The sequence below is a fragment of the Rutidosis leptorrhynchoides genome, chromosome 4 (genome assembly GCF_046630445.1).
Source record: "Rutidosis leptorrhynchoides isolate AG116_Rl617_1_P2 chromosome 4, CSIRO_AGI_Rlap_v1, whole genome shotgun sequence".
In the NCBI taxonomy this organism is placed as follows: domain Eukaryota; kingdom Viridiplantae; phylum Streptophyta; class Magnoliopsida; order Asterales; family Asteraceae; genus Rutidosis; species Rutidosis leptorrhynchoides.
In genome coordinates this window covers 246,510,598-246,531,288 of record NC_092336.1, presented here as the reverse complement: position 1 = coordinate 246,531,288, position 20,691 = coordinate 246,510,598, and positions in this window count along the sequence as shown.

Sequence of the window (20,691 nt, the reverse complement as noted above, 5' to 3'; positions counted from 1 at the left end):
ATTTATAAAACCTGCATGTATTCTCATCCCAAAAATATTAGATTTTAAAAGTGGGACTATAACTCACTTTCACAGATTTTTACTTCGTCGGGAAATAAGACTTGACCACTGGTTGATTCACGAACCTATAACAATATATACATGTATATCAAAGTATGTTCAAAATATATTTACAACACTTTTTAATATATTTTGATGTTTTAAGTTTATTAAGTCAGATGTCCTCGTTAGTAACCTACAACTAGTTGTCCACAGTTAGATGTACAGAAATAAATCGATAAATATTATCTTGAATCAATCCATGACCCAGTGTATATGTATCTCAGTATTGATCACAATTCAAACTATATATATTTTGGAATCAACCTCAACCCTGTATAGCTAACTCCAACATTCACATATAGAGTGTCTATGGTTGTTCCGAAATATATATAGATGTGTCAACATGATAGGTCGAAACATTGTATACGTGTCTATGGTATCTCAAGATTACATAATATACAATACAAGTTGATTAAGTTATGGTTGGAATAGATTTGTTACCAATTTTCACGTGGCTAAAATGAGAAAAATTATCCAATCTTGTTTTACCCATAACTTCTTCATTTTAAATCCATTTTGAGTGAATCAAATTGCTATGGTTTCATATTGAACTCTATTTTATGAATCTAAACAGAAAAAGTATAGGTTTATAGTCAGAAAAATAAGTTACAAGTCATTTTTGTAAAGGTAGTCATTTCAGTCGAAAGAACGACGTCTAGATGACCATTTTAGAAAACATACTTCCACTTTGAGTTTAACCATAATTTTTGGATATAGTTTCATGTTCATAATAAAAAACATTTTCCCATAATAACAACTTTTAATTCAAAGTTTATCATAGTTTTTAATTAACGAACCCAAAACAGCCCGCGGTGTTACTACGACGGCATAAATCCGATTTTACGGTGTTTTTCGTGTTTCCAGGTTTTAAATCATTAAGTTAGCATATCATATAGATATAGAACATGTGTTTAATTGATTTTAAAAATCAAGTTAGAAGGATTAACTTTTATTTGCGAACAAGTTTAGAATTAACTAAACTATGTTCTAGTGATTACAAGTTTAAACTTTCGAATAAGATAGCTTTATATGTATGAATCGAATGATGTTATGAACATTATTACTACCTCAAGTTTCTTGGATAAACCTACTGGAAATGAGAAAAATAGATCTAGCTTCAAAGAATCCTTGGATGGCTTGAAAGTTCTTGAAGTAGAATCATGACACGAAAACAATTTCAAGTAAGATTTTCACTCGAAATAAGATTGTTATAGTTATAGAAATTGAATTAAAGTTTGAATATGATTATTACCTTGTATTAGAAATATAACCTACTGTAAGTAACAAAGGTTTCTTAATCTTGGATGATTACTTGGAATGGATTTAGAAAACTTGGAAGTAAACTTGCAATCTTGGAAGTATTCTTGATTTTATGAAACTAGAACTTTTGGAATTTATGAAGAACACTTAGAACTTGAAGATAGAACTTGAGAGAGATCAATTAGATGAAGAAAATTGAAGAATGAAAGTGTTTGTAGGTGTTTTTGGTCGTTGGTGTATGGATTAGATATAAAGGATATGTAATTTTGTTTTCATGTAAATAAGTCATGAATGATTACTCATATTTTTGTAATTTTATGAGATATTTCATGCTATTTGCCAAATGATGGTTCCCACATGTGTTAGGTGACTCACATGGGCTGCTAAGAGCTGATCATTGGAGTGTATATACCAATAGTACATACATCTAAAAGCTGTGTATTGTACGAGTACGAATACGGGTGCATACGAGTAGAATTGTTGATGAAACTGAACGAGGATGTAATTGTAAGCATTTTTGTTAAGTAGAAGTATTTTGATAAGTGTCTTGAAGTCTTTCAAAAGTGTATGAATACATATTAAAACACTACATGTATATACATTTTAACTGAGTCGTTAAGTCATCGTTAGTCGTTACATGTAAATGTTGTTTTGAAACCTTTAGGTTAACGATCTTGTTGAATGTTGTTAACCCATTGTTTATTATAAAAAATGAGATGTTAAATTGTTATATTATCTTGATATTATGATATATAATATATCTTAGTATGATATATATACAGTTAAATGTCGTTACAACGATAATCGTTACATATATGTCTCGTTTCGAAATCATTAAGTTAGTAGTCTTATTTTTACATATGTATTTCATTGTTAATACACTTAATAATATATTTACTTATCATTTAACATAATTAACCAAGTGTATTAATATCTTAATATGATTCATATGTACCTAGTAAGACGTTGTTATAACGATAATCGTTATATATATCGTTTTCGAGTTTCTTAAATTAATAGTCTCATTTTTATGTATATAACTCATTGTTAAAATACCTAATGAGATACATACTTATAATAAAATCATGTTAACTATATATATAACCTAATATATGTCATCGTATAGTTTTTAAAAGTTTTAACGTTCGTGAATCACCGGTCAACTTGGGTGGTCAATTGTCTATATGAAACCTATTTCAATTAATCAAGTCTTAACAAGTTTGATTGCTTAACATGTTGGAAACACTTAATCATGTAAATAACAATTTCATTTAATATATATATAAACATGGAAAAGTTTGGGTCACTACATTATTATTCTAAAACTTGATCGAATTCAGTATTAGGTGATACATTTTGACATATCTTACCAACTACCATCTCCAAATATCCTTTACAACATTCCAAAAATCGAATTCAATCAGGAAAAGGGAAGGAAACAGGAACCGGCCCTGTTCTTGCTCTCATTCTTTAAAAAACGCGACTTCTTAAGAAATTTTAAAATCTTTAAATGCAGTTAAGTTAGGAATCTTCCAAGTAAACTATCTGGAAAGTTTCAAGGTCCAATTTTTTCTATCAAGTTCGAATTTTGAAGTCAAAGGTAATTTTCAAAAAGTCAACAGTTATGTTCATCATAAAATTCGAGTGCAATTCAATGTTTTGAATTCAATTGAGGTTACAGAAAGTTTCTATAAAGGATTTAGAACAAATTTCATTTAGGAATCATAAGCTAAAATGTTGTAAATTTTAAAATCAAAGATCTAGTTGTTCATCGTGTTTTAAACTCACTGTTACTTTCGTTATATTTTTTTTGTTCTGTTAAATCAATTCAAGGAGTAACTAATTGTTTTCTATTGTATTTTCATGTCTTAATTAAACCCTTAAACGAATTACCTTGATTGATAAACGGGTTCTTGATCGATGGTTTTGGGAAAAAGGATAGCAAAAGCACGTGTTAAATATTTTCGGGTTGGATATATATTCAGATAATAGGCTTGCTCAGCTGGTTAGTATGTGTGTTAGTTTACGAGAGGTCATGGGTTCGAGGCTGACTAGTGCCAATTTTTTTTGAAACCTTATTCCTATTGAGGTAGTTACCTAATCCTTATTATTATCATTTCCTTATTATTATTATTATTATTATTATTATTATTATTATTATTATTATTATTATTATTATTATTATTATTATTATTATTATTATTATTATTATTATTATTATTATTATTATTATTATTATTATTATTATTATTATTATTATTATTATTATTATTATTATTATTATTGTTATCTGTTATCATTAATTATTGTTATTATTATGTAACATAAATATTATGGTTAATAATATTAACATTTTTGTTATTAATAAATATCACTAAGTATTATTATTAGCGTAATTATTAGTATTAATATTAATATAATTTTTATTATGAGTAAGATTATTATTATTTTTGTTAGTATGAAACTAATACAAACTAGTATCATTAATAATATTATTTGTATCATTTTTTGAATTATTATTATTATTACTATTAACAAGAGTATTATCATTAAGATTAACATTAGTAATAAGATTGATACAATTATTATTGTTTTTATGGTTAAGTTAAGTATTACTATAACTATCATACTATAAGTTATTATTATAATCATTAAAAATTAATATTAAGATTTCTATTATTATTACCACTAATATAATTATAAGTATCATCATTTATATTATCATGAGTATTAATAATATATATGATAAGTATCAATAACAATAAAATTCATATTTTACAATTATAATTACGATATTCATTGTCATTACCATAACCATTAAAATAATTAGTAACATTATTATCTTTATTAGTAATAATAAGTATTATCATTATTATCATTTCACCATTTCTAACATTATCATAAATACTACATTATTTTTAACAAACAAATTATTTAAAAATATATTCAATACATATAACATAACAAAATTTAATAGTTGTATATACAAAAATGAATATATAAAACATATAAATATATTATTAACATAAAAATGATATAACTAATACACTTATACATATATGTGTTTAATTACAACTATGAATATTAATAAATATACAATTGATATAGGTTCGTGAATCCGAGGCCAACCTTGCATTGTTTAGTTGTTCAATGTCGTTATATGTATTTTTACTACAAAATACAATACGGTGAGTTTCATTTGCTCCCTTTTTAAATGCTTTTGTAATATATATTTTTGGGACTGAGAATACATGCAGTTTTATAAATGTTTGACGCAATAGACACAAGTACCTTAACTGCATTCTATGATAGAATTATCTGGGATTGGGGTTGATTATTATGACTCGCATTAGCCCCCGATTTCCGTTAGAGCGTATGAGCTCCTGAGCCGGGAGGATGGTTTATTATTTATGACGTTTTGGCACCGGTTGTCCTATATTTTATAAACATGTGTTCAGCCGTGGGGTGTAAAGACCGGCACAGAGGTTCTATATTTTGAAGGCACATGTATTCAGCCGTGGGGTGAAAGACCGGCACAGATGGTTACTATTATATTTTGAATCCTCACCAGGTGTTCTTCATATGAAAGATATTTTTTTTGTGCAGTTGGAATGGGATTTCTGCACGTTTTATAATATTTAAAATCTTGTGGTCTATTAAAAATGATAAAAATGAAATGTTTACTATAAACTAATGAACTCACCAACCGTTTGGTTGATACTTGAAAGCATGTTTATTCTCAGGTTTGAAAGAAATCTTCCGCTGTACATTAGCTCATTTTAAGGATATTACTTGGAGTCATTCATGACATATTTCAAAAGACGTTGCATTCGAGTCATTGAAGTTCATTAGAGATTATTAAGTAAATGACGGATTAGGTCATTTATAGTTAGATATTATGAAATGGTATGCATACCTGTCAACTTTCGATGTAATGAAAGTTTGTCTTTTAAAAACGAATGCAATGTTTATAAAATGTATCATTTAGAGGTCAAGTACTTCGCGATGTAATCAACTATTATGAATCGTTTATAATCAATATGGACTTCGTCCGGATGGATTAGAACGGGGCCTTACAGTTGGTATCAGAGCTGGTATAATGCCATCCATGTGTGGCGGGTTAGTCGTAAAGGAGGTTCTTGTTGGGATTTAACAAGTTTGAGAAGTCTTAAAACCTTTTAAGAATCTTAATAAACGGAAGCGTGTAATTATCAAATTTTACTTGTTGAACTTTAAGCCAATTAAAGCTAAATCCCAATAGAATCAAGTTGTGAATATATACTTACAAATTAACAAGAAAGGGAGAGTTATATACCTCCTTAAAACAAGTTTAAGGGCTGTCCAAAATGTTTATAAGATGATGAACAATTATGTGGAACTTCAAGCCTTTGATGCACCAACAACACGCTTTAAGTTAGCTAGACCTTAGAACCTTAACAACCTTGTCTAGCAAGCTTGAAACCCTTTGTAATTTGCTGAAAATCTTGACCAGGGACAGCAGCTATTGATGATGAATATGAATGAATATGGAGCTTCTAACTTGAAGCCTCAAGCAAGTAATACCCCAAGCAATAATCCCAACACCCTTGACTTTGGTTAGGAATTGAATGACACATGAATTAAGCTTGAAAAAAAAACTTAGAACCTTCTTTAGGGTCTCTTAGACCCACGGTTTTTTGGACAGCAGATGGGCTGGAAAATGCAGTTTTTTTCAAGCTTAGAAGTGTAGTCTCACTTGAAAGAATGATTCAAACTTTGGTATATGAGTTATGCATGCATCTTTGGACTTTGTAGTCTTAAAAGTAACAAATGAGACCAAGCATGGGGTGTCTTGGAGACACAAAAAAACTGCCCATTATGTTTAAATTTTATAACAAGAATATTTTATAAAACTTGTTACAAGTTTTATAAAACTTGTATAAAATAAAATGTATTTGTTACTTGCAATAATTTTATAAACCATTTTATAAAATATAACATAACATAATTATTTAAACCTATAAATAATTAATTCCACATCATATATAAATTATCCAAATAATTTATCTCAAGTGATTATAATTTAGAAAACCGTTTTTCTAAAGTTCAAGTGTCGCGTATTTATTTAACAATCCAACCGTTAAAATAAATACATATAAAGTGTTGGTTAGCTTGTTATTGGGTATGACCCGACTTGGATCATAACATAGTGGCCACGTTAATTTAATATGTCTCTCGGGCATACGAAATACCTTCAATCTCCCACTTGCACGAGAAACATAAGAAATTAATGCAAGTGATGGATACCACCTAACGACCGTCCATCACCCCCAATATGTTATGACTTTTGCCATTCAATAACATCATCCCTTTCGAGTTCCCATCTCGAATATGAATAGGTGAATCTTTCATCACATCCTTTCGTCCTAGATGTCATGTTAAATCCAAGAGATACAGAGTGATCACTCTCTTTTAGATTTAACTTTATCAGGCCTTAGACATCTGACTCTCAACGAATAAGAGGGACAAATTCCATCTTGATTACATATGTCCTAGACATATGCTATGCATTATACCTGAGCTCTTCCTTATGAACTACCATATTTCAGAATAGTGAAGGAAAGAATCAAGGCACAATACTTAGTGAATGTCCGAACCCAATATGTATCTCAGGTCAGAGGATACAATGATATTCGCCTTTACTCAAGATTACATGTGATCAACCACAAAGGCTCCATTTAGTAAGTCTTGAGGGCGGGTCTTCCAATATTTGTATCCCACAAATATCTATGAACCTTGGTTGCAACCTTGCACCACATTCATCTCGTGAATGTATACCAATCCGAGTTCATAATAGTCTAAACCTCACATTTGCTCCCACAAACGTGATCGACTACGGAATTTAGAATAATTACTTATTCATGGATAAAATATGCAAAATAGGAACATAACTCAAAATAAATTAATACCATAATTATATTAGTGAGTTTGAACAATTTCGTTCCGTTACAATACTTAAAACAGATCATTACCAATCACTAGAATATCGAAGCCCTAATGCACAAACATGTCCTGCATGTTTTGATCCATGTAAGAGCTTCGTGAGAGGATCCGCTATATTAAGATCTGTGTGAACTTTGCGAATACATATCTTTCCCTTTTCAACTTCATCCCTTATGTAGTTGAATCTCCGCTCAATGTGACGGGTCTTTTGATGAGCACGAGGTTCCTTGATTTGAGCAATCGCACCCTCGTTGTCACAAAAGATCTCAAGAGGGTCCTGAATGGAAGGGACTACTCCTAAGTCATCGATGAATTTCTTCATCCATGCAGCTTCCTAAGCTGCCAATGATGCGGCGATGTACTCCGACTCTGTAGTGGATAGAGCAACAACATCCTGTTTTGAACTCTTCCAAGAGACCGCACCTCCATTTAATGTGAAGACATAACCGGATTGTGATCGAGAATCATCTCGATCAGTTTGGAAACTCGCGTCTACGTAACCCTTTACAGCGAGTTCCTCCTCACCAGACCCATATATCAGAAACATATCCTTAGTCCTCCTAAGGTATTTCAATATACTTTTAACAGCAATCCAATGACTGTTTCCTGGGTTATTCTGGTATCTACTTGTCAGGCTAAGAGCGCATGACACATCCGGTCTAGTGCATATCATTGCATACATGATTGACCCAATGGCAGAAGCATATGGGACCTTTTTCATTCTCTCCTGTTCATCTTTCGTGGTGGGGCACTGAGATGAACTGAGAAATGTTCCCTTTTGAATAGGTACCAAACCTTTCTTAGAGTTCTCCATCTTGAACCTTTTCAAGATCTTTTCAATGTATGCACTTTGATTTAAACCTATCAGTTTCTTGGATCTATCCCTGTAGATCCCAATCCCCAAAACGTATTGTGCTTCTCCAAGATCCTTAATGGAGAAGCATTTGCTTAACCAAGTTTTAACACCTTGCATTGCCGGAATATCATTTCCAAATAACAATATATCATCCACATATAGTACAAGGAACATGATAGTGCTCCCACTAGATTTCTTGTATACACAAGCTTCATCACCATTTTTAATGAAGCCAAATTTCTTGGCCTCCTCATTAAAACGATGATTCCACATTCTAGATGCTTGTTTCAATCTGTAGATTGACTTCTTTAACTTGCATACCTTTTTAGGATATTTCGGATCAACAAAACCCTCGGGCTGAACCATATAGACATCTTCCTCAAGATGTCCGTTTAGGAAAGCGATCTTGACATCCATCTGCCATATTTCATAATCATAATGAGCAGCAATGGCAAGTAATATCCTAATAGACTTTAGCATCGCCACAGGCGAAAAAGTTTCATCATAGTCAACCCCTTGAGTTTGAGTAAAACCTTTTGCTACAAGTCTAGCTTTATATGTATCCAAGTTTCCATGTATGTCGGTTTTCATTTTGAATAGCCATTTACAATCAACTAGCCTAGAGCCAGGAGGTTGCGCAACAAGTTCCCAAACTTGGTTGTCATACATGGATTGCATCTCAGCGTTCATGGCTTCCTGCCATTTATCTTTATCAATCCTTGATAAAGCATCTTGGTAGTTTATTGGTTCATCCAAATCAACCACATAGCAACCATCCATGAGAAACCCATATCTCTCAGGAGGATTACTAATCCTACCAGATCTACGAATGTCTTGTGTATTTTGATCATCCATCTGATCACTCTCAACATTTTCATGTTGAGTGCTAGTGTCAGCCAATTGTGTATCATCTACTTGATCTTAAACCTCTTCAAGATCTATCTTCCTTTCACTTTTGCCTTCCATTAGGAACTTAGTTTCAAGGAATTCAGCCTTCCGAGCAACAAATACATTCTGCTCGGAAGGGTCATAAAAATAATATCCCATATCATCCTTGGGATATCCTATGAAGATACACTTCGTGGATCAAGCATTCAGCTTATTAGGGACGTAACGCTTAGGGTAAGCTTCACATCCCCATACCTTTAAGTATGATAGAGATGGAGGTTTTCCAAACCACATCTCATGAGGTGTTCGTTCCACTTTCTTGGTTGGGGCCATATTTAAAATACGAGCCGCTGAGCATAGACAATAACCCCAGAATGATAGAGGTAGCGAGCTTCTAGCCATCATAGATCGAACCATATCCATTAGGGTTCGGTTCCTACTTTCGGACACACCATTAAGCTGTGGTGTCCCGGGTGGAGTAAGTTGCGAGATAATCCCACAACTTCTAAGATGATCTTGGAAGGCATCGCTTAGGTATTCACCTCCTCTATCGGTTTGAAGTACCTTAATTGTCTTATTGAGTTGATTTTGTACTTCGTTTTGATACTCTTTGAATGCTTCAAAAGTTTCGTCCTTATGTTTTAACAAGTAGACATATCCGAAACGACTGAAGTCATCAATGAAAGTAACGAAGTATCTTTCACCATTCCTAGCTATGGGCTTAAAGGGTCCACATACATCCGATTGTATTAATCCCAATAAGTCCTTAGCCCTTTCGTAGGTCCCTTTGAAAGGTGCTTTAGTCATTTTGCCTTGTAAACAAGATTCACATACATCAAACGAGTCTAGTTCATTTGATTTCAAAAGGCCATTCTTTTGGAGTGTATGCATTCGATTCTTTTTTATGTGACCAAGGCGACAATGCCATAAGTAGGAATCACTCAAATCCCTTTTGAGTTTCTTGGTGCTAGTATGGTATATTGAGCTACTAGATGATGTGTCATCATGAACCAATTCATAAATTCCATTTGAAGGCGAAGCCTAAAAATAAAATACATTATCTAAATAAACGTGGATATCATCATTAACAAAATTAAGATAAAAACCACATTGTTTTAAACGGGAAACTGAAATAATGTTTCGACATAAATCCGGTGCATACAAAACATTGTTCAAAATAAGTTCCAAACCACTTGGAAGTATTAATACAAAGTCTCCTTGAGCCTTCACTTGCACTTTGGCTCCATTACCCATAAAGAGACTTGATGTTCCCGTTTGCTTGCTACTTCTTTTGAACCCCTGCAAAGAATTGCAAATGTGAGTTCCACATCCAGTGTCTAATACCCATGTATTAGAAGAAGTAATACTAAGCTCTATATATACCATATATATGTCACCTGAGGATTGCCCCGCATCCCTCTTTTCCTTCAACTCCTTAAGGTAGACCGGGCAATTGCGTTTCCAGTGACCCATTTCACCGCAACCGAAGCACGGGTCTTCCTTGGGGTTTGCTTGTCCGACAACCTTTTGCTTCTTGTTCTTGTTTTTGGTTGGGGTAACCATCCTCCCCTTTCCCTTGAATTGATTGGCGGGTCCTTTCCTCTTAGCCGCCTTTGGCTTAGAGGTGTTATTACCCTTAGACCCACCATCATTGATCATTAGCACGGGTGAAGCCCTCTTACCCATGCTAGTTTCGGCCGTCCTTAACATGCCATGAAGTTCACCAATGGTCTTATCCATCCCATTCATATTGTAATTAATTACAAATTGGTCAAACCTCTTTGACAGGGAGTTTAGGATAAGATCAGTGGCTAGCTCATTAGATATGTTGAGATTAAGACGGTTTGCGCGATCAATAAGGCTTTTCATTTTGAGGACATAAGAGGATACGGATTGGGTGCCATCCATACGACATGCATGTAATGCTCGAACCGTTTCGAAGCGCTCGACACGTGCTTGTTGAAGGAACATCTCCTTCAATTGCGTAATCATGTCATATGCACTATGATGTTCGAAATCCTTTTGGAGTTCAGGTATCATAGTCCCAAGCATTAGGCAAGCGACTTGCACCGAATCGGCGCAATACTTATCCCAATAAGCCATGCCTTCCGTATCATCCTCGTCGGGTTGATCGGGAATGGGGTCTTCCAACACATACGCCTTATCCTCAAGTTTGAGGACAATTCTAAGATTACGGAACCAATCCATAAAGTTCGTATGGTTGAGTTTGTCTTTCTCGAGGAGAGACCTTAATGATAGGTTGTTTAGGTTAAGTGGTGCATTTTGCATGTTGTTGTTATTTGCGGCCATCTACAAAATTAACAAAGTTCATTTAAGTATCGATTTTAAATTTAATAAATAATACCCTTTTATATATAATTGTTTTATTAAATATTAGAATCCAACGGTAAATCAAATTTCGGTTAGGTGACCTTTATCCCGTTATTTGATTTAGCTAGGTAGTCATTTATATGACAATTGCAATCCTTTTGCAACTTCTATATTATGGGATCATGCAATCCTTTTGCATGGCATATTTATCCCATCAACGCCTATTTGTTCCTCATGCTTCGGTGACCCTAAGTTCATGATTCCCAAATCAAGTCTTCCTACTTGTGTAAACATGTAAAATTAACATACAAGTGGTTAGGTGACCTTTATCCCACAAGCATGCGAATTTTACCTTAACCATATTAGTTAGCTCATAACGGTTAGGTGACCTTTATCCCATTATGAGTTACCTACTATGTTTAAGTGTCCCACAAAAGGATGGCGTTAAACTTGTTTACCTTGTCGATTAAGGGATTTTAAGTTTTCGTTAATTCTAGTTTAAGAAAACATTTATGCCATACACCAACATGCATTTAGTGTATGGTTCATTTGAAATCCATTTTCAAGTCTTGTAATTTACCAATTACTTGATATAAACCATTTTATATATATGTGATCCTTTTCTTGTTCTTAATAACCATTTATTTAGGTCTTTAGTTGCTTTTAATTTAACCAATTAAATTGTCGTCTTGCATGTTATTAATACGTCTAATTTAACCAATTAAATTGTCGTTTTGCTTGTTGTTATCTTGTGATTAATTGTATCAACCAAACATACAATACAATAAACAAACAAACAACCACACATGCAAAACAAGTATGTTCACAATCTAGCCATTTTGGTGGACATTTGTTTAGCCGAAAACAAATGTCACCGGGTTAAGGGGTAATAATACAAAGTAGGAGATTTCAAATCTCCCACTTAACCTTGCATCCATATGTTCCTTGTGTTCTTCAAGTCTTCATCATCTTGTATCTTCATTTTACAAAATATGTATCCTAATACATTTTTATCTAGAAAATGAAAATACAACCTATTCTATTTAACATACCAAATGCAAAACAAATTACATAGCCAAAATAAATATTACATCCAATTGAATGAATTAATATTACATACCAAATGAATATTACAAATTAACCAAACATACAACCATAACATGCATTCAACACAAGGTCAAGGCTATGATTGTGAACATGAACATGCAACCAAATATGACCAAATGAAAGAGCCCAAAACCCACTTTTGGAACCCAAACAATTCGGCCTAACACATAAACCCACCCAAACCCATTGATTTTTGCAATCTACATTCATGCATGTTCATAGATTGCAAATATAGTGGGTTTAAAACAACATTACGAAGCATATTTCAACAACCTCGGCTCTAGATACCATTGTTGGGATTTAACAAGTTTGAGAAGTCTTAAAACCTTTTAAGAATCTTAATAAACGGAAGCGTGTAATTATCAAATTTTACTTGTTGAACTTTAAGCCAATTAAAGCTAAATCCCAATAGGATCAAGTTGTGAATATATACTTACAAATTAACAAGAAAGGGAGAGTTATATACCTCCTTAAAACAAGTTTAAGGGCTGTCCAAAATGTTTATAAGATGATGAACAATTATGTGGAACTTCAAGCCTTTGATGCACCAACAACACGCTTTAAGTTAGCTAGACCTTAGAACCTTAACAACCTTGTCTAGCAAGCTTGAAACCCTTTGTAATTTGCTGAAAATCTTGACCAGGGACAGCAGCTATTGATGATGAATATGAATGAATATGGAGCTTCTAACTTGAAGCCTCAAGCAAGTAATACCCCAAGCAATAATCCCAACACCCTTGACTTTGGTTAGGAATTGAATGACACTTGAATTAAGCTTGAAAAAAAAACTTAGAACCTTCTTTAGGGTCTCTTAGACCCACGGTTTTTTGGACAGCAGATGGGCTGGAAAATGCAGTTTTTTTCAAGCTTAGAAGTGTAGTCTCACTTGAAAGAATGATTCAAACTTTAGTATATGAGTTATGCATGCATCTTTGGACTTTGTAGTCTTAAAAGTAAAAAATGAGACCAAGCATGGGGTGTCTTGGAGACACAAAAAAATTGCCCATTATGTTTAAATTTTATAACAAGAATATGTTATAAAACTTGTTACAAGTTTTATAAAACTTGTATAAAATAAAATGTATTTGTTACTTGCAATAATTTTATAAACCATTTTATAAAATATAACATAACATAATTATTTAAACCTATAAATAATTAATTCCACATCATATATAAATTATCCAAATAATTTATCTCAAGTGATTATAATTTAGAAAACCGTTTTTCTAAAGTTCAAGTGTAGCGTATTTATTTAACAATCCAACCGTTAAAATAAATACATATAAAGTGTTGGTTAGCTTGTTATTGGGTATGACCCGACTTGGATCATAACATAGTGGCCACGTTAATTTAATATGTCTCTCGGGCATACGAAATACCTTCAGTTCTCACAGTGTTACCTGTGAAGAAGCATTGGCTCTTACTCCTTGCGATCCCTTACGAGGGTTGGCAGTAGCCGAGAGGCAGGCCCTAAAATCAGTAACTGAGGTACACTCAGTGGTCACCAGGCAGTTAGCTGGGAAGGCACTGGGTGGGACGGTGGTTGTCCCCAACTGTGTTATAGTTGGTATTAGAGCGGCGGTCTTAGCGAACCAGGTCAACATTAGTGTGTCTAACAGGTAGTTATTAGGATGCATTAGTGAAGTCTGGACTTCGACCTAGTAGTTTTTAGGTTATATTAATGAGTCTGGACTTAAACCTGGTCTGCATATCAAAAGTTTTGCTCATCATTTCGTGTCGAAAATTACCTGCTTATCATTCTTAGTCTAAACACATCTTATCGCATTGATTGCATGAATAGTGTATAGACAAATTCATATCTTAGCATATCTGCTAATACATTTCATAGCCTATCTGTTACTGTAAGCTTTGCCTGACAGCTTCTGAAAATTCCTCTGTAATCTACGAAATCTTCTGTACTATGTATAGGTATTCTATGTAATTAGAATATCATCCGATATCTGAAAATCATTTCATATCGAAAAATCCTTTATTCAATCATACGCAATGGAACTCACCACTAGTTCAAGTCCCTTGGATTCCGACATGGAGTCCCACTCTAGCTCCGAAAGCAGTGTCACCAGAATGAATCAATCAATCAGCCATCCCCAATTCATCTGATGGGTTCGTAGTCTATTCAATCAGTGGAGACAAGAAGAAGGAAATCCTTTCCACCAACCAAATTTCCCTCTTGACGATGAACCTGAAGCACTCGCCGGTGAACTAATTTGAAACACCATTTTCACCCTCATTTTCCGAATATCTCGCTATGATTATATACTATCTCAAATTCAAAACCTTATTCACTCGCTCGTTCCTACCGACAATCATCCCGGAGTAATAAGTCAACGAGCTTCGCACCCGAGTTGTAGCATTGAAAAAATATGGTGCAAAATGTACCAGCTTCAGCAACAGTACCGGCATCAACCGTATCACCAACAGCAACATCCGCATCCCACACCTCAACATAACAATCTGTTTCACGAACATCAACATCATACGTACCATAGATACCAAGGAGTACCAACAGCAATTAACGATGAAGTATTGATCCATAACTTCATTAATATTCTGCGAAGAATATGTGGATCCTAATAGTTTTAAAGATTACTTATTCTAGCTCCAATCGAAAAATAAATGAGTCTAATATTATATTGACTCATTAAATCCACAATTACATCTGAAGAAAATATATATGTATATATATTTTCATAAAGATTGTGATTAAAAATTATTTCATACAAACTGTTAATGATGAAAATATTTTAACGGGTAGGTAATACCCGAGGAATATTTAAGATTTCACATTAATAAGTTACATTGTACATTCTTCAAATCTGATTCAACAGTCATTTCCTATCCTACTTACATCCACAGATAAATGAATCCATTCACCACAGAATAACCTTTTTCATTCAAATTTCATATTTGGATTTTGACCTATCAGAATCCAACAAGTGGCATAATGAAGAAAATATTTGACGGAATAAAATTTGTTAGAAACAAACAAATTAACTATGAGAAATTTGGTTAAGAATCCACGCTAACAAAATCCTAGCTAACTGTTCCTAGCTAACTGTGGACTAATTAACTGAGGACTACCAACCGTGGACAATTAAAATGAATTAAAATATTGATTATAACATATGAAACTAAACAATTCTTCAAGTTTGCCACTTGATTTTCATCTTAAACCTTATTTGTATCTTGACGATTACAATCTGCGTTCAAACCTTTCATAATTCTTGAAAACACCTCAATCGGGAGGATGAACCAACCGCACATCATCTACGGAAGGAAATATTGATGTGTATAGTTATGCACCTGAAAACTCTCGGAAACTGAGAAAACGTTTAACGCGTAGCTGTGCTAATCCCTTTAGAGTTATTATTACCGAAGATAACTTTTCAATCTCTTTCCAAATTAGCCAATTTTGTCACAGCTCCAACAAGTCAACTTCGACTTTTCGTTCGAAACAGCCTTATTATAACTTTGATATATATGTGTGCTCTTTTATTGTTATCGGGAAACCTTTTATATTTTACCATAATACCATCAGCGTTTAATCATCTAAAAACACATTTCTCCTGAAACCACCTCGGATTGATAACCAATGATTCAGATATCATAGCATTGAATGCAGAGGAAACAGAAAAATTGTAGATGGTCTAAACGGCCAAAATTTTGATGATAAGGAAAGGAGTGTTAGGAATGCTCGATAGAAAATTTGGTACTGAAAAATAGATTGAGCAAACCATGAAGGAGACCAAGGCCAAATACTAGGACCATATCGTATATTCAAAGAAACCAGGTAATTCTGGATCCGGTGAAACCTTCAATGAATATCTAGCTCTGTACTCATGTTAAAATCTTGGGGAAAATCTTTCTTCATCAACCATCGAACTTAGAATTCCAAAATATCATCATAAATATCTTCGATATTTCTGAGGATATTTTCATAAATATTCTCGTCCGATATTAATTATCTCTCCGCGCTATCTGTGTTATCTCATAAAAGGAAACTGTTTTGGTTTCTATATTCTGTAAATTTTCGAATTTAAAATATGAATGGTTTGAAGTAGTGTTGGAAACTGATGCATGAGTTAGTATAATATAATGACACTTGATCAACGTGATTATATTACAGTAATTCATGCTGTGTTTCTAATGGAACGTGATGATTCACAGAACATACTGTCATCATGTGCCATTTACACGACTCTTACATTCTACCCAATTTCCAAACATATTAAGAAAATATTTTCTTGATAGTTCTATCTTTCTGGATATTCTGGTAATTAGCCAAATCAAGATCGTGCCATTACGATTTCTTTCTTAGAACATTAACTATATTCATTTCAAAATCCATACCTACGAATTTCGGACCATTATTCGCTTGATTCGAGGACGGGAAGAGAAAACGAAAGCATGAGGCTCCGAGATATAATGGAGAATATAAAGCCCAATGACAACACCAAAATTACAAACTGTGCATATCAATACGTATTGTCACGTAAAGGCACGAGAGAATTAAAATTAGTATAACCCCAAGGTAATAGTAAAAATAAATAAAATCCTCCGGTGGTAAATGAAAAAGAAGAATGACAGATATGAAAGTTAGGAGTATATCAAGAATCAGAACTGGATGGAGTTTATTGACGAATGCTTTAAAGTACGAATTAAAGGAGAAAGAATAGAAGGTGTGAGTTATAAGGAAACGAATGGGTGGATTTATAGTAAGATATCCGACAGAGCAATCAAAACAGATGATCGCATTTAAAACGGATCCTAATTTCCTTGATTACCGAAGAATCAAATCTTATTACGGAGATTTTTTTCAAATCTCTTGAACTTGGAAATCAATCCTATCTACGTCAAAAGTTATGACGAATCTATACCTACTCATTTCACCCTTTGGTGATAGCTTCAATTATACTCTTCACAAAATTAAATGGTTTTATCCATATTACTCAATGATGATAAAACTCTATTTATCAACTTATATTTGTCATGAAAACATTCTTATTGTTATCCATGACGACCTCAATCAAATTTTGGGAAGAAATTTCTTTAACGGGTAGGTACTGTGATGACCCAGAAATTTCTGATCAAATTTAAACCTTAATCTTTATATGTTTCCGACACGATCAGCAAAATCTGTAATGTTGAGTCTCGAAATTTTGAAATCTATATTCATGTAATCAATTACCCTTTGACTAATCCCGACGATTCATGAACAATTTATATATATATATATATATATATATATATATATATATATATATATATATATATATATATATATATATATATATATATATATATATATATATATATATAAATGTAAGTATATATAATAAATTGAAATTTTAACATATAATTAAGTATGTAAAATAAAATACAAAATAATTAAGTGTAATTTAATCTATATTTATAATTTCTATAATTATTATGAAATGTATATTATAATAAAATTTATAAATAATAAATACTCAACAAAAGTTAATATATTATATAACCATTAATTACTGCATACTTACTAAATTGAAATATAAATGTATTAAATGTAATTTCAAGTTTAGTATAGTTGATACATTATTATTACATTCATTATTTTTATTAATATTAATATTTATACTTAAAAGTTATTTGATGCAACTTGATACATAAGAATTGTTATGTTATTATTATTATCATTATCATTAATAATTATTATTATAGTTACATTTAATTATGACCTATGAATAAATATATATACATATAAAAGATATACAAAAACAGATATAATTAGGGATATATAGATATATATATATACATGTTAGGAAATCAGTATTAATGTTATAGAGATAATTATTGATAGTATTATTATTACTATTAATATTATATATTGATAATACAAATTATTAATATTATTATTAATAATATCATTAAGAACAATTTTATAACTATTGGTGTTATTACTCTAAAACTTTTATTGTTAAGATAATTATTATTAATATTAGTATTATGTTATTTTTATTAATAATAATCATTATTTTTATTATTTAATAATAATAGATCTATTCTTATAAAAATTAAGTTATAAATGGAGCCGTATAAAAAAATAGGAGATTAGAATCAGTTGAACATCGTTATCTATATCTGTTACTGATTGAAATTACTCGTACAAATCAGAATCTTTATCACAGAATAATCCAAAATCTGTTACCCGTTTCAATCTCCCTTTTAATTGTTTTTATTATTTTTGGTACCTAAATTAGCTTTCTGTCTAATCTTATTATTCTAAAACTTGATCGAATTCAGTATTAGGTGATACATTTCGACATATCTTACAACTACCATCTCCAAATATCCTTTACAACATTCCAAAAATCGAATTCAATCAGGAAAAGGGAAGGAAACAGGAACCGGCCCTGTTCTTGCTCCCATTCTTCAAAAAATGCGACTTCTTAAGAAATTTTAAAATCTTGAAGTCAAAGGTAATTTTAAAATCTTCAAGGTCCAATTTTTTCTATCAAGTTCGAATTTTGAAGTCAAAGGTAATTTTCAAAAAGTCAACAGTTATGTTCATCATAAAATTCGAGTGCAATTCAATGTTTTGGATTCAATTGAGGTTACAGAAAGTTTCTATAAAGGATTTAGAACAAATTTAATTTAGGAATCATAAGCTAAAATGTTGTAAATTTTAAAATCAAAGATCTAGTTGGTCATCGTGTTTTAAACTCACTGTTACTTTCGTTATATTTTTTTTGTTCTGTTAAATCAATTCAAGGAGTAACTAATTGTTTTCTGTTGTATTTTCACGTCTTAATTCAACCCTTAAATGAATTACCTTGATTGATAAACGGGTTCTTGATCGATGGTTTTGGGAAAAAGGATAGCAAAAGCACGTGTTAAATATTTTCGGGTTGGATATATATTCAGATTATAGGCATGCTCAGCTGGTTAGTATGTGTGTTAGTTTACGAGAGGTCATGGATTCGAGGCTGACTGGTGCCAAATTTTTTTTTGAAACCTTATTCCTATTGATGTAGTTACCTGATCCTTATTATTATCATTTCCTTATTATTATTATTATTATTATATTTATTATTATTGTTATCCGTTATCATTAATTATTGTTATTATTATGTAACATAAATATTATGGTTAATAATATTAACATTTTTGTTATTAATAAATATCACTAAGTATTATTATTAGCGTAATTATTAGTATTAATATTAATATAATTATTATTATGAGTAAGATTATTATTATTGTTGTTAGTATGAAACTAATACAAACTAGTATCATTAATAATATTATTTGTATCATTTTTTGAATTATTATTATTATTACTATTAACAAGAGTATTATCATTAAGATTAACATTAGTAATAAGTTAGATACAATTATTATTGTTTTTATGGTTAAGTTAAGTATTACTATAACTATCATACTATAAGTTATTATTATAATCATTAAAAATTAATATTAAGATTTCTATTACTATTACCAATAATATAATTATAAGTATCATCATTTATATTAACATGAGTATTAATAATATATCATAAGTATCATTAACAATAAAATTCATATTTTACAATTATAATTACGATATTCATTGTCATTACCATAACCATTAAAATAATTAGTAATATTATTATCTTTATTAGTAATAATAAGTATTATCATTATTATCATTTCACCATTTCTAACATTATCATAAATACTACATTATTTTTAACAAACAAATTATATAAAAATATATTCAATACATATAACATAACAAAATTTAATAGTTGTATATACAAAAATGAACATATAAAACATATATATATTATTAACATAAAAATGATATAACTAATACACTTATACATATATGTGTTCAATTACAACTATGAATATTAATAAATATACAATTGATATAGGTTCGTGAATCCGAGGCCAACCTTGCATTGTTTAGTTGTTCAATGTCGTTATATGTATTTTTACTACAAAATACAATACGGTGAGTTTCATTTGCTCCCTTTTTAAATGCTTTTGCAATATATATTTTTGGGACTGAGAATACATGCGCTTTTATAAATGTTTGACGCAATAGACACAAGTACCTTAACTGCATTCTATGATAGAATTATCTGGGATTGGGGTTGATTATTATGACACGCATTAGC